Source organism: Capsicum annuum, chromosome 7 (assembly GCF_002878395.1).
Source record: "Capsicum annuum cultivar UCD-10X-F1 chromosome 7, UCD10Xv1.1, whole genome shotgun sequence".
NCBI classification, from domain to species: domain Eukaryota; kingdom Viridiplantae; phylum Streptophyta; class Magnoliopsida; order Solanales; family Solanaceae; genus Capsicum; species Capsicum annuum.
Genome location: NC_061117.1, coordinates 221,228,034 through 221,242,495, shown reverse-complemented (window position 1 = coordinate 221,242,495; position 14,462 = coordinate 221,228,034). Strand labels below are relative to the sequence as shown.

At 36.9% G+C, this 14,462-nt stretch overlaps 1 long non-coding RNA gene across 1 annotated transcript; it reads right to left on the bottom strand.

Moving 5' to 3' along the window:
* Window positions 1–709: 709 nt before the first annotated feature.
* On the bottom strand, window positions 710–3,815 carry LOC124900127. The gene is made up of 2 exons (XR_007057889.1): window positions 3,129–3,815; window positions 710–2,614 (listed from the first exon to the last, which is right to left on the bottom strand). It is a non-coding gene; the product is annotated as an uncharacterized LOC124900127 (long non-coding RNA).
* Between the last annotated feature and the right edge of the window lie 10,647 nt (window positions 3,816–14,462).

The window sequence follows — 14,462 nt, the reverse complement described above, 5'->3', positions numbered from 1 at the left end:
CAGATATCCCTCCAATCGCTAGCTTTCAGGTGTTCCTGCACATCATCCGACCTTGGATACAATATGACTTATTGATAATCCCTCAAATTATTAGTCTTTGGGTAATCCTGCACATAATCGATCTTGGATATGACACAACTTATAAATAACCCTTGGACGTATCAATTTGATAATCTTGCATATTCTCCAGTAAGGATTTAGTTGCAACTTGTGGATAACCTTTGAACTATCGATTTTTGGGCGATCTTGCACACTATCCGGTTAGGATGTTGTTGTGGCTTATGGATGACCTCCAGGCTATCAACTCATAGGTGATCTTGTACACTATCCTATTTCAAATAATATGACTTATAGATGACCCTCATATTTTGCGGAAATTTTGACTTATTGAGAAGAGAGTCGCCACTTAATTTTTGAAAAGGAATTAAGAAACCTTTAGAAAGTTACTTCAAACGATTAAAAATAGAAAAATCATTTAAGTTAAGAGATTCTGAGTAAGAGGTTCCTATTAATGTTTTATGAGGGTGTTAGGCACCTAAAACATCTGCTAACTTCCGGTTAGCTAGACTGTTTGAAAACGTCTTTAGATTAACTTCTGAAAGATTAATTTGTTGAAAAGTGATTGATTAGGGAAATTTTTTTTGCAAAATAAGTTTTTAGCGACTTAGTTAGGGATTTAACTAGGTTCGCAAAAAACACGTAAAATAAGTAAGCAAAAGGGAAAGAGGAAAGGGGAGGGGTAGTGATTTAGGCTTTTAAGCCCAAACCATCGACCCTGTCTTAATCTAGTTGGGTTTTTGACCCGTTTTTACCTGTCCTAATTCTATGTTTTCGAGCCTTTAGCTCGAGTCTTACTTCACCTATATTAAGTACAACTTTGACTTCGAGGCCCCAAATAAATGAATAAGTAAATAAATAAATAAACAAATAAATAAATGAATAATAAATAAGAATGAAAAAAATAAAATGAATGAGACTTTAAATCTCCTAGCTGCTTCAATGATGAGGTTTTAACCCATTTTCCTTCTTCCGACTTCTCATAGCCATATGCTACATGCTCGACTTTGGGATTTTATTTGGTCCTGACTCGATAGACATGGTGGGCCTCGGTGACCCATTAATAGATGCAAGGGGAAAGAGTCCATCCGGACTCCAAGCAGATTCACATGCAAGGAAAGAGATAAAGGAGATTAATACGCGTTCATAGTACCAAACGACACACAAATAAATAGTATGATAGATCAATAGATGGAAAGGAATTCTTGGTCGTCCAAAATATAAAATTTCAAGAGAAATGAATCGACTTCACACATACATAGTGATTGAAAACAGAAGCAATTTTTTTAAAAAAATCGATGTGCAGAGGTTGATTATTTATTCTATTACTAAAACTCAAGGTAGCAACAAAGTGTTGGAAGGAATCAGGAAACAACTAAAACAGAACTTCTCCCACATTACTATATCTACTTTTAAAAGATGAAATAACAACGCGTTCCCATTGAGTAATCATATTAATTAGGCATGTCACCACACATATAGCCCACAAACAACTTTTACCCTATTGAATTTTTCTAGCAAACGATAACACGGAAAAGAGGATGACTTTAAATAAAATGTGAACATGATTTTGTGTTTAAACGGATGCAAAACTCTTAACCTTAGGTACTGAAATGAATCGGAAAGGGGGGAAGGAGAAATGCAACTAAAAACGCTTTCTTACCCAACAACAGTAAGAATGATGTAAGAAGAGGTGTATTTAACAGACAAGTGAATAGGATACTAAAAGTTTCATACAGGTGGTATACAAGATAATACGAGTTAGTAATGTCTTAGGGAAAACTAGTTTTAGAATCAATTTTCAACTAAGAACTACAAGTGTACGTGTTAAACTTATATTGAAATAGGTAAAGTAAGGGAATACACACTACAAATAGAAAATACTTCTTTTATTTAACTTTTATAAAGAAGTGTAACAAATGAGGCTCCTAAGAACAAATCCCAAAGAAGATACAAAATCATTTGAACCCATCATCTTGTCCAGCTTCTAATTTTATGGACCTATCCTTTTACCAGAAGAGGGTCACTGCACTTTTACTCAAATTGAAACATTCGGATAAGCACATCTTGTAGAGTATACGGTGTATAAACATGAAACTCCTATAACAAACATTCCATAAATGAATAATCTCAAGTACACATGATACATAAACCATCAGTTGTGGCGACAACATAATATGCAAATATTTGTCTCCCGAAATATAGAGCACATACACAACTGTTTTACACAATACCTAATAGTGTTGATTAGAACAAGAAATTTCATAAGACAGTTTTCATCATACACTAATCATCTCATTCGAACATGAATCACGAACGGCAATCAAACGAAACAGATGAAACCACTGCAAATTATTTCATACAAGGTCCTATGGCCTATAAGGCTTTCTATAGCAAGTAATTTCCAGCCCAGAAAATTATCGCAAACTTTACGTAATGGTGAGATCAGGCAGAAATTAAACAGAACTAAACGGAACGATGAGTTACCTGCTTCAGGGCCACAAAACGAGACTCGAGCTTTTGATGGAATCTCGATCACCATCAGAGAATAACGTCGCTGTCAATTCGGAAGTCACAATCAGTCGATGAACCCTCAGGGCTTCCGTTTAAACAAGCAAGTTTCAAAAGAATAAGAAGGGAAATCAGAAAACTTCACCAAAGGAATCGCTCATTCTCAAAATTTTTTCCTTCCACCTCCCTCAGTTTTTTCCTCCTTTCAAATACCTTTCTCTTAGAAGAAATTTCCCTTCAAATTTTGAACATAAGAACTTTCGAACCCAAAAGGGAAGAATAAATAACAATCCCTCTTTTCAGCTCACTGAATGAGCTTTTTCACCCTCTTTCAAAAACAAAAAAAAAATAAAAAAATCTTAGCCTAGTTTCTCGAATTATTTCCAAACCCTAGAATCTCTCCCTTTTTCCCCCTCTCTCTCGAACCATTTTCTTAGCTCTACAGAGAGCTATATATAGAGGGCATATAAGGGGTAAATTAGAGATTTCTAAAAATAGGAAATTCAAAATTCAAAATTCAAAAATCCCCTCACAACTTCAGTTTCATCAACAACTCGTACCTCTTTTTGGATTTCTTCAACAAATCCGAAATCGGTGGACCAATAAAAATTGGGGAAAACAAATTATTCTTCAGGACCAATGAAATTCTACTAAATATGTACAAATTCATACCAATTAATCCGAGATTTATGGGATATAGACATTGGGGGACGACACCTGGCTTATTTTCTAGATGGGTCGAGGTTCGTCCTTGTGTCGCGTGAGACGCGTGAAAGAGGGAAAAAGCACAGTTTATGATCGATTTCGGGTTGGGTTGATGGTGGATTCACTGAATCGGGTTTGTCGAGGTTCTAGGTTAGAGATGACATTGTTTACTACTATTTACGCGAGTCACGTTTTGTTGGTTTTGGATGTTATTGCCGTGTTATTGAAGAAGAAATAGGAGTAGATAAGTCTTGGGCCAGGTTGTGCTATGATGTTGGGCCAATTTGGGGGCTGATAGCTTTGAGGCTATTAAAAGAGAGAGTAAGCTGCTAATGGATTTAGGGGTATGGGTTTTGATGGGCTGGTCTTGGGTATGGCATGGGTTGCTGATGTTAGGCCTGATGAATAGGTAAAGGAATTGGGCCAATCTTGGGCTTGGAACTGGCTGGTTTGGGTTTTAGTTAGGTTATGGGAATTGGGGATTTGACCAATTCATTTGAGTTTTGGCCAAATTGAAAATCAATTTGGCCACTTTCATTGTAATTGGGGCCAATTTGATTTCAATTATAGTCAAATATAATAGATTGGCTAAATCAAATCAAAATTCGATACGAATTAACACCTTGTTTAATCCTGAGTTTCTTGATTCGATAAAATTAAGCAAATATTTATCCAAATAAATTATTTTTTGAGAGCAAATTATATTTAAATCAAGATTTTATTCCTTTGAATTTATTTTCCAAATAATCCTTAATTTAAAGTCCAATTTTGATAAAAATGTTCATTTAAATGACATCATTTATACAATCCCGTATATGCAAATACGAAAATATATAATTATCACTTAAATGACAAATTTAACCCAAATGCATATTTTAAAATTTGTTTATTTGGAAAAAATAATTGTTTTGATTTTATTCAAAAATCGAAGAAATCCGAGATTAAACGTAGTTGTGGAGGGCAAAAATTAGGTGTCAACACCTCAAATTGTCAATTTTTAGGAAACCTTATATATCATTCATCCTTAGATATCGACTTAAAGGTGTCTCTTCAATCGTGCTCTCGATGCATTCAGATGCTGATTCATGAAAAGATGATGATATCCTTGACGCCAGCGTTGTGTCTAGCGCGTCAACAGATATATTAAATGCTGATGATATCCTCGACGCCAGCATTGTGTCTAGCGCGTCAACAGATATTGAATGCCTTCTTGGGTGATGGTATGAGATGGCCCTTGCGGCAATGATATGCAATGGCCTTTGCGGCAATGATATGTAATGGCCTTTGTGGCAATGATATGTAATGGCCTTTGCGGCAATGATATGCAATGGCCTTTGTGGCAATGATATGCAATGGCCTTTGCGACAATGCTATGCAATGGCCTTTGTTGCAATGATATGTAATGGCCTTTGCGGCAATGATAAAATAATTTTATCTGGCTTCATTTGTCAGTGTCCTGCTTTCTACATGTACGTGTACTCAAGGTAGACGATTAGTAAACACAAAGTCGCTTCTACTAGCAACTATTTTTAGGAGACTTTTAAATACAATATTTATAAAGAAGACAAAGAGCTTTTTTTTGTCTCCTACGATCTCAAGAAATGAAATGGACAAAGCAAAGATCCCCAATAAACGGACATTAAACATATTTTTAGGGATACCCTAAAATACCGTTCTTGGGTATTAATGCTCTATTGTGGCTCCCACTTTGCTTGGGGATTTTTGAAAGAAACCCTCATTTTGTATATTGAACCCTGCATCCACAAAAAAATGATTAGTTTGAATGAAATTACTCCGTGTTGACTTTCTTCGATCCTTGATTTGCTCCTTGCCATCTCGTGGGCATTCCACCATATCGGGACTTCCACCCTGACACTCCATCCCAAATGATACTAGGTAAGTACTAAATAAGTGAGTCGTAAGATTTTTTTGAAAATAGTCTTAAATTTTTTTTTGAAAATAATTTTGAAAACTTCTGTAAAACTTAGAAAATCTCTGCCAGTCATGTCATGTACTAGCTCAACGAACGTCTTCCTCGTGGTTTTTACTATATCCAACAGATGGTTTCCAAAACTCATGATCATTGTTGGAGGGTTTCTTCAAGTAGTTCTATCATAGCCAAAAATTGAGTCTACCTAGACTTTGTTACAGTTGGTGGCTTCAAAAGCTTGACTTTAACCTCTAATGCTGGGGAATTTGGAATATGTTCCGGCATTTGGTGGAAATTTTGAGGTCTTACTCAAAATTTCTGCCCCAGTTTAAAGTTGTTTGAGATGATACCAATCCAAGTGGATCTGAAGTCTTTGCTGATCTTCATTCTCTTTGTTGGATGTCGATCTTCTCTTGTGAATTTTTTGAGATTCCTTCTCAAAAATTCTGCCCCAGTTTCCATTTCCTGGGGTTATATGACCGAGCCGTTGGGGTGCCTACGTATCCCGTTGAAGCAGGAATCAGGTCAAACGTAGTTCAAGACTACGCTAGAGATATACAAAAGAAATTAATGGGTTGACCGAAGCCGACATAGGCCGCCTACGTATCCCTTTCTTGGGAATTCAGGTCATCACGTAGTTCATACATAAATGGAAAGGATAAATTTCCTAAGGGGTTGACCGAAGCCGACATAGGCCCCCTACGTAACCCTTTTAGGAATTTAGGTCAAAATTAGTTCGTACATAAAAGGAAAGGATTCTAGGTGATTACACATCATAAAATTGATACTATTATAAAGGAGATTACAAATAAGCCAAGAAACAAAAACTATAACATCTTTTAAGCATGATATATCTTTACCGCATCAGAATTATCAGTTTGGTCCACTCTTGACCATCCGTGTCAGATAGGATTAGGGCTCCTCCGGGTTGGGCTTCTTTTGATTTTCACATTTCCTTATATCTACTACTAACCGCTTCTCATCAGCTTTTCTGTTCATCATTATTTCCTTCGCCTTGTTCGTCTTACCCTTGACATGACATGACATTGACAGGTTTCTAAATTAATGCTACCAAAATAAACCATGCTAGATAATCATATTTAAAAAAATAACTTCTTAAATAAAGGGAGGCCTTTTGGAAAATAAAAAAATAAAACTATGGATTATGACCCACACAAATGTGGGCCCATGCCTTTTTGAAAGTTGTAAAACACGAAACAAAAATTTAAGACATAAAAGGGTGGATCACGGGGCCTCCTCCGAATCATCACCAATTTTAAAACTATTACTAATTGCCCTTCCATCTACTGCGATGGGCGACGAATTAGGAGCGGAGTGGAAGTCTAATTTTGCAAAGCCACTCCTGGTGCAACCTTCTTTACCCCCACTGTGTTTTGAAAAATCTTCTGGTACAGCCCTGCATCCCTTGAACAGATTTTCTATCCCATCCCCAAGACCATCATCATTTAATATCTTATGTACGAGAAGTGATTGGTGCAGGAGTGGCGATGGTTTAGACAGACTCTCCTTTGAATTATCTTCGATCTCATCTTCTTTTCTTGGCTGGTACTATATTCCATGCTTAAATGCTTTTTCTGGGACCATAACAGGCTCAATAATTCCCTCCCAATCCTTACTTAAGGCAGCCACAACTTTTTCCATCTTCTCCACCTGTTCTATTCTTTTGAGTCCTTCTGAATTTACCTTAGTGATGGCCTTGTTGGAAACCCATTCACCTTCTATTTCAATCATGTTAGCTATAGTCCCCCCATGGTTAGGCAATGGATTATTATTAACATTTGGTGTAGGTTCCTGGAGCGTGATGACCTTCTGATCGATTAAATCCTGGATCTTATGTTTCAGGTAGCCACAATCCTCTGAACTGTGCCCCACTACTCCTGAATGATAGGCACAATGTTGAATTGCATTAAAAAATTGAGAGTTGGGATTGACATGCCTTGGCTGTATTGGTTGTAAATGACCAGCATTCTTCAATCTTTCAAACAATTGGGTGTGACTTTCAGCTAGTGTGGTGAAGTTTTGGGGAGGTTTTTTTTTGTCGTTTGGACATTGGGGGTTGTACTGGCTTTGATTTGGAGGAGTTACTTGGTGATAATTTGGAGGCGCTTGGAAATTTGTCCGGTTATTTGGAGGAGTGGATTGTAAATGAGACAAATAATTTGGAGGTGGAGCTGGGTATTGGGGAAAGGTATTTGGCTGTGGATCTTGGTATGAGGATTGGATGTTTGGGAGTGGATTTTGGTACTGAGGTTGGGCATTTGAGAGTGGAGCTAGGTATTGGGGGTGGGCGTAGAACACGTGCTGAAGGTTGGGTGACGGCGGAGAAGATAAAACATTTCTAAAGTTGAACCTCTTTTTCTTTTTTGCAATAGGATTAGCAGAAATCACACCTACATCTTCCTTTTTCTTCTTTGAGAACATGACAGTCGCAGACGATGTCGAGGTTTTGGCAATTTTCCCTATCTGAATACCTTCTTCCAATGATTCTCCTATTTTTGCCAAATCCACAAAAGTTGCCCGAGAGCGACACCATCCTGGTATAATATTCTCCTTCTTGAGCGCGAGAGAACACAGATACCATTTCCTCCTCGGACATGGGGGGTTGGACTTTGACAGCTTTTTTCCTCCAACGAAAAACATAGTCACGAAAACTCTTAATATTCCTCTGTTTGATCCTATCTAGTGAATATCGATCAGGGACTATTTCCATGTTGAATGCAAATCGATCAAGGAAACCCTTGGCCAATGCTTTCCAACCAGTCCATCTCTTTAGTTCCTGAGACACAAACCATTCTAAGGCTTCGCCACTTAAACTTCGACTGAACAAACGCATCAATAATATTTCATTTTTCCCTACCCCCACTATTTGATCATAATACCTTCTCAGATGGGCCATTGGATTTCCGATGCCATCGAACACTTCAAATTTAGGGACCTTATACCCTTCTGGTAGATCTATTCCAGGGTGAACACATAAATTATCATACCCTAAACCGTCATGGTCCCTTACTCCATGAAATTCTTTGATCCTCATGATCTCTTCATTCATAGCTAGAAACTTCAGTTCATGCTCAGTCCTCCACTCTTTCTCCTTCTCCTTGTAATGGTCTATCTCAGGAGTAGGAAGGGGATTATAGATATCAGGGGATATGATGGCATGAGGAGAATTTGGAAGAGAGGTTTGATTTTGTGGATGAAAGGAAGTTGGTTGGTAGGTGGGGAGGACGTTTGGAAATTGGAAAGGTTCTATTGAATTTACGAGTAGTTTGGTAGATTCTGAGAAGGATTTTGTGGATTTGGAAATGAATTTGGTGGATTTAGGGATAGACCTGATGGAAGATTCGGGGATGCATTTTGTGGATTTGGGAGTGAATCTTGTGGATTTGGCAACGAATTTTGTTGATTTGCAAATGGGTTCTGGGGATTTGGGAATGGATTCGGAGATGAATTTTGTGGATGGTAAGCATCTGGGTTATTTTCACAATTGGTATTTTAGACAAGTGGAGGGGTAGAGAAAGACGATATGTTATTTGGTTGATCCCCGAGAATAGGCGTACTGAGGGAAGAGATTTAGAGTGGAGTCCCGTGTTCTCCTGGAGCGGGAGCATTAACAGTAATGGATAGGTGAGCCAAATCTTGAGTACAATTTATTTCCTCCTGAAGCATTTCTAATTTTCTTGCGAGTTCCGCAATCATCTCACTCTGTTCCACTATTACATTGTCCCTAATGGCCAATGTATTTTCTTCATCATTTCTAGTCATTATTGAATGATGGTTAGAGGATGGGATTTTATGCGCTTTAGACTGGGTAAAGTAGGGATGTTCTGCCAGCTTATATCAACACAGAGTAGTTTCTATTATCTGTAAAGTAAAATAACTCAAAGGCAGATGTGTTAGTTTCCATATGTGATAAGTAATGCAAAATATTTGACAATAAATAACCACGTAGAGTTGTTTGAGTCATAGCCAATTCATCCATAGGATCATAGTGGATAAACTTGCCTTTGATCCAAACAAACACACATAAGAACATAAGACAATTACATAAAACATTATAATAATGCGTATCCTAACTGGGGTGACCCTTTTTAAACCAAAGGTTCAGGCCTAACGATTTTTGAAGAAAGTATATGATTCCCTAAAGTCAATCCATTATCCTCCAACTTATATAGACACGAAAAGGGCATGCATAAGTGCCTACAAATGATAACAAAAGAGGGGTACAATCTTTAGGAAAAAAGGGGAAATAACATGAAAGAAAAAAGCTCCCACGCAGGGGATAGAAAATACTAATTCCTGAGTGCTTATTCTATCAGCCTTCGCCTTTTTATATTGGTGACGTATGTAAACTGTGCCTTAGATGCAGCCTTCCAAATCAACCAATTTCAATTCTTTCGTCAATCGGTGTACGATTGAGGCATCCTTATACAAAAGTGAGTAAAACAAGTATTCTCTCGACCCCCAAAGTATAATGGATTGAGTTAGATAGGCATACATTTTCTTCAACACATAAATATGGTTCGTCTATAATTAACTCGGGGTCAATAGACGCAGGGCGGGTTTTCTTATGGGACCAATACCCCGCTCGAGTATTGGGTCGTCCTAAGCTCATACCTAAAATAGGGTTTTGGTTTCGTTCTATACTCGGTGTCTAGAGTGGGTTTGAACACTGGTTCTCAAGCGGACAACTTAAGTTTGAAAATACAAACAGCCATCAGATGACTCATGTGCTAATAAACTGTTTGTATTTCCAACACATTTTTGGAATTGATCAAAAGGGGTCGGGATACCCACAAAACCCCAAAACAGTTTAAATAATGTAGGAATATGACATGAGATGTGATAATTAAACTCTACAGAATCGAAATACATAAACAGTTAATCAAAAAACGGAATCAAACATTTGGTTAGAACCTAGTTAGAGGTCCCCAGCAGAGTCGCCATTTTTGTTTTGACAAAATTTTGACTTATTGAGAGGGTGAGTTTCCACTTAATTTTGAAAAGGAATCAAGAAACCTTTAGAGAGTTACTTAAAAGATTCAAAACAGGAAAATCGTTTAAGTTAGAGATTCTGAGTAAGCGGTTTCTATTAACATTTTAGGAAGGTGTTAGGCACCTAAAACGTCCGCTAACTTGCGGTTATCCGAACTGTTTGAAAATGTCTTTGATTAACCTTAAGATTAATTTATCGAAAAAATGATTTATTTTAGAAATATTTTGAAGGTTTGCAAAAATTAGTTTTTAGCGAATTCATTAAGGGATTTTACTAGGTTCGCACAAGGCATGCAAAACAAATAATCAAAAAGAAAAGGGAACGGGGAGAAGTAATGATTTAGGGTTTGAAGCCCAAACCATTGAACCTGTCCTAATCTAGTTGGGTTTTCAACCCATTTCTCCTTTCACCTGTCCCATTTCTATGTTTTTGAGCCCTTTGGCTCGAGTTTTCTCTTCACCTGTGTTAAGTACAATTTTGGCTTCTAGGCCCAAAATAACTCAAGCAATAAACAGATAAAACAATGATAAATAAATAAATATTACAACAATGGATAAAGAAAAAAGGAGAGGCTAGCGATTCGTGTTGCCACTTCGAGGGTGGGGCTTTAAACCCGTTCCCTTCTTCGACTTTCTTTCATCCGTATATAGTTAGACTCCAAACTCTCTTTCGGCTTGACTTGAAAACATAGGCCTTATTGGCCCATGAAGAATATCCAAAAAGGGAAGAGTCCGTGGGGACTCGAATGATGTCCATGCATGGAAAGAAAAATAAAACACATTAGTATATAATCTAAATTAAAGAACGGAGAAAAGCCAACAAAAAGAAAATAAAAATAAAGTGAGGGAAGTTAGATAACACGTGTTCAAAGAAAGGCAAAACTACAAGAAAAACTAATGCGGATTTAACGAAAAGAAAAATTGGCAACGTGGTATGGGTCTCAAACAATCACAAGCCGATTAGGGATAGTAATCCATATTCATATCAATTAAAAGATCAAGTTCAGACAAAACAGGGAAAATTAAAAGTAGCTTGGTACATGATCACCCCAAGAATTAAAAAAATGGAATAAAAGGGGACATAAATAAGAAAAATTAATACGCACTTAGCTAAGAAAAACGCGGCATAGACAAATACTCAAGAGTCGGTTGGAATCATAAAATATTTTCATATCAATTTGACAAAGAAGAAATGTATGCCAATGGACTTTGCATTTCGGGTAATCCAGCATGACAGGAATGAAGACAGCGTATAACCTCTTCCTAACTAATTTGACATAATTTTTAGGTACGCAAAAATAAAAATGAAAACTTCAATCTAACTATCACTATGCAAAATGACTATAGCATGGGCATAACAGTTCACTGTTAACAGTGTCTTTGCAACAGGGCACATTATCAGTAGGCTCAGTATATTGAACTGAAATTGGACACCTCTTGCATACTAAACTTCTAATTAGCAGATACAAAAGAAAGGAATATCAAATATGAGGACCATTTCAATTCATAAAATAAACCTTTGCGTGTTTATACCAGATGGAGACTTCCAGTTATATCGCACATAGTTTGTCTTGAAATGTGAAGAAGTGCATGGTTTTGATCTCATATTAGTAAGAGACCAATTTGTGCTAAACTTGAGCACACCTATTGCACTTGTGAGTTTTATGTAGATGAAGAAAATGACAGATAGGTATAGATTTACTACTGAAACGCTCACCAATCCACCTAGATTTAGTCGAAGGGACAGAACACAACCACGCAAGATGAGCCACACTATGAGTTACAATTCAAATTTTCAAGCGGTTATTACTCAAATGGTCAGTCTATTGCCTAACACCGATTAGACAAAAATGAAGTGAGATTTAGAAAAAGAAGAAATAAAAAGGAAAAAAAGAAAAGAAACAACCTTCAGACTAAAACATGGCTACGAATTTTAATACCAAAAGAGAGAGAACTTTAACGACGAACTAAAATCATCAAATCGAGGTCAACGGAAATATCATATCAAAAACAGTAGTCGTAACTCAATCACATAGCTTATGGCTCTCAAGGCCTTTACAGCAAAATAATTCTCAGCATCCAAGGTTATAAAATACAACTACGAATCAGGTAATATTAGACTGAAAACTATTAAACTAGAATCAAGGCATGACCTTTAACCAAGAACCAGCTATTCGAACCATAACAGTGCACAAGATAAAACCTTTAGTCAAAAGTTAATCAATAATACCAAGAGTAGGTGACAGATCACGAAACTGAAACAAAGACGATGAAACCACATATCAGACAATCAAGGCAGAAATTAATCCTAATGTAACAATACAAACAACATCATCTTTCGCAAAAAGAGCAACCTATGATCTTTAAAAATTTCTACAGCAACAAATTCCCAGCGCATTACTGTTAAAGTATTAATAACCAAAGAACGACTAATGTGAAGAAATGAGATGAACGAGAAAGCGACAATAAAACTAGAAGGGATAGACATGTTTAACTCTTTCGGAGCAGCAAATGGGACGACGAGCTATCAGCAAAATCGTCGCTACCAGAATCTCATGACGTCGACCACCAACAGAGCGTCCTTTTGCTTTTTCCTCTAGAGATTTCGAAACTAGCTTGGAGAGAAAAGAGAAGAGCCCCCCAAAACTTCTATGAAAGAACCCTAACTCCCAAACTTTCTCCCAAAAAAAAAACCCCTCAAATTTACTAACCCTGTAATATCAACCTCAGAAGGGAAAGAAGAGAAAAAAAAGGCCCTAAACAGTGACCTAGAATTTTCTTCTCAAGAACTTTTTGGATTCTTGAAAATTTTCGAATTGGTTCCAACCAATAGGAAAAGGAAACGTAGAAATTCCCTCCCAAAACCAAACACATAGGTACGAAATCGTACCAATAATTCTGAGATTCAAGGAATTTGGCCGTTGGGGTGAGCCAACTCATCCGTTTTATAGAAGTTTTTAGGTCTTTCCTCATCGTGCTATCGTGTGGAATGCGTGAAGAAGGATGGAGTTGGTTACTGGTTTCTCCGAATTCCGGGTTGAAGGTGGGTTCTGGATTTTGTTGGTGTTGACGATGGTTGGTGTTGACTTGAAGTTGTTGTTGCTTATGGAAGTTAAGTAGGAAAAGAAGATGGGTCGTGTAGGGGTTTAGGCGTTGGGCCGGTCGTTTGTTGTTGAACTTGGGGTGGCAGTTAAATATCATTGGGCTGGGTTAGATCATTTTGGGAATTTGGAAAATAGGAAGTGGGCTGGTGGGTCAAGAATATATGGCTCGGTCCGACTGATATAATTGAAGAGAAAATGGCCCGCTACTGATTTGCTAATTGGGTCGAAATTGAGGATTTGGCCATTCATTTATCAATTGGCCAATTGCATCGCAATTATGGCCAATTTGATTTCAATTGCGGCCGAATCTAACAGATTGGCCAAATTAAATCATTTTTTGAAATAAATTAATAGCTTATTTAACCTCGAGCTTCTTGATTCGATAAAAATTAAACACATATTCATCCGAATAAATTATTTTTTGAGAGTAAATTATTTGAATCAAGATTCTAATTATTAAAATTATTTTCAAAATAATCCTTAATTAAAAGACCGGCATTCCGTAGAATAAATGTTTAAGAGACAAAATTATATATATATTTTCATATAATTGAATACGATAGTATATAATCGTCACTTAAACGATGAAATTAGCCGATTAAACGATTTGAAAATCTTTTATTCGAGTAAAGTAAATATTGTAATTTTATTTTAAAATCGAAGAAACTCGAGACTAAACTCAGTTACGGAGGGCAAAAATTAGGTGTCAACATGCACAATCTTCATGAAGTCCTCAGCCTTATCAATTTCGAACCCATCAAACTTAACGGTACAATGCAGGATCTTGTTTGAATGATCAATGCCTAATCGGTTAAAAACTGCATTCACAAAAACATTGTACTTTGTGTGTGTTGTCCCGGTAACCTTATCAGTAATACATACTTAACTCCCACACATATGATAATGGATCCATCTGCACACACCTTATTTTTCCTAGCCCATCTATGGCTTAAATTGAATAAACAAATGACTAGCTTGTTGCAACAGATGACACATCTGTTTATATTGTCAATCAATTGGAGACATCTGTTACGACAGTGATCAACCTGTTGCAGAAATCAAACAGATATATACATCTATTGCAAAAAGATTGCCAGTATGTTGTAAGTTATCTAACAGAAAGAATATATTTTGTAACAGAT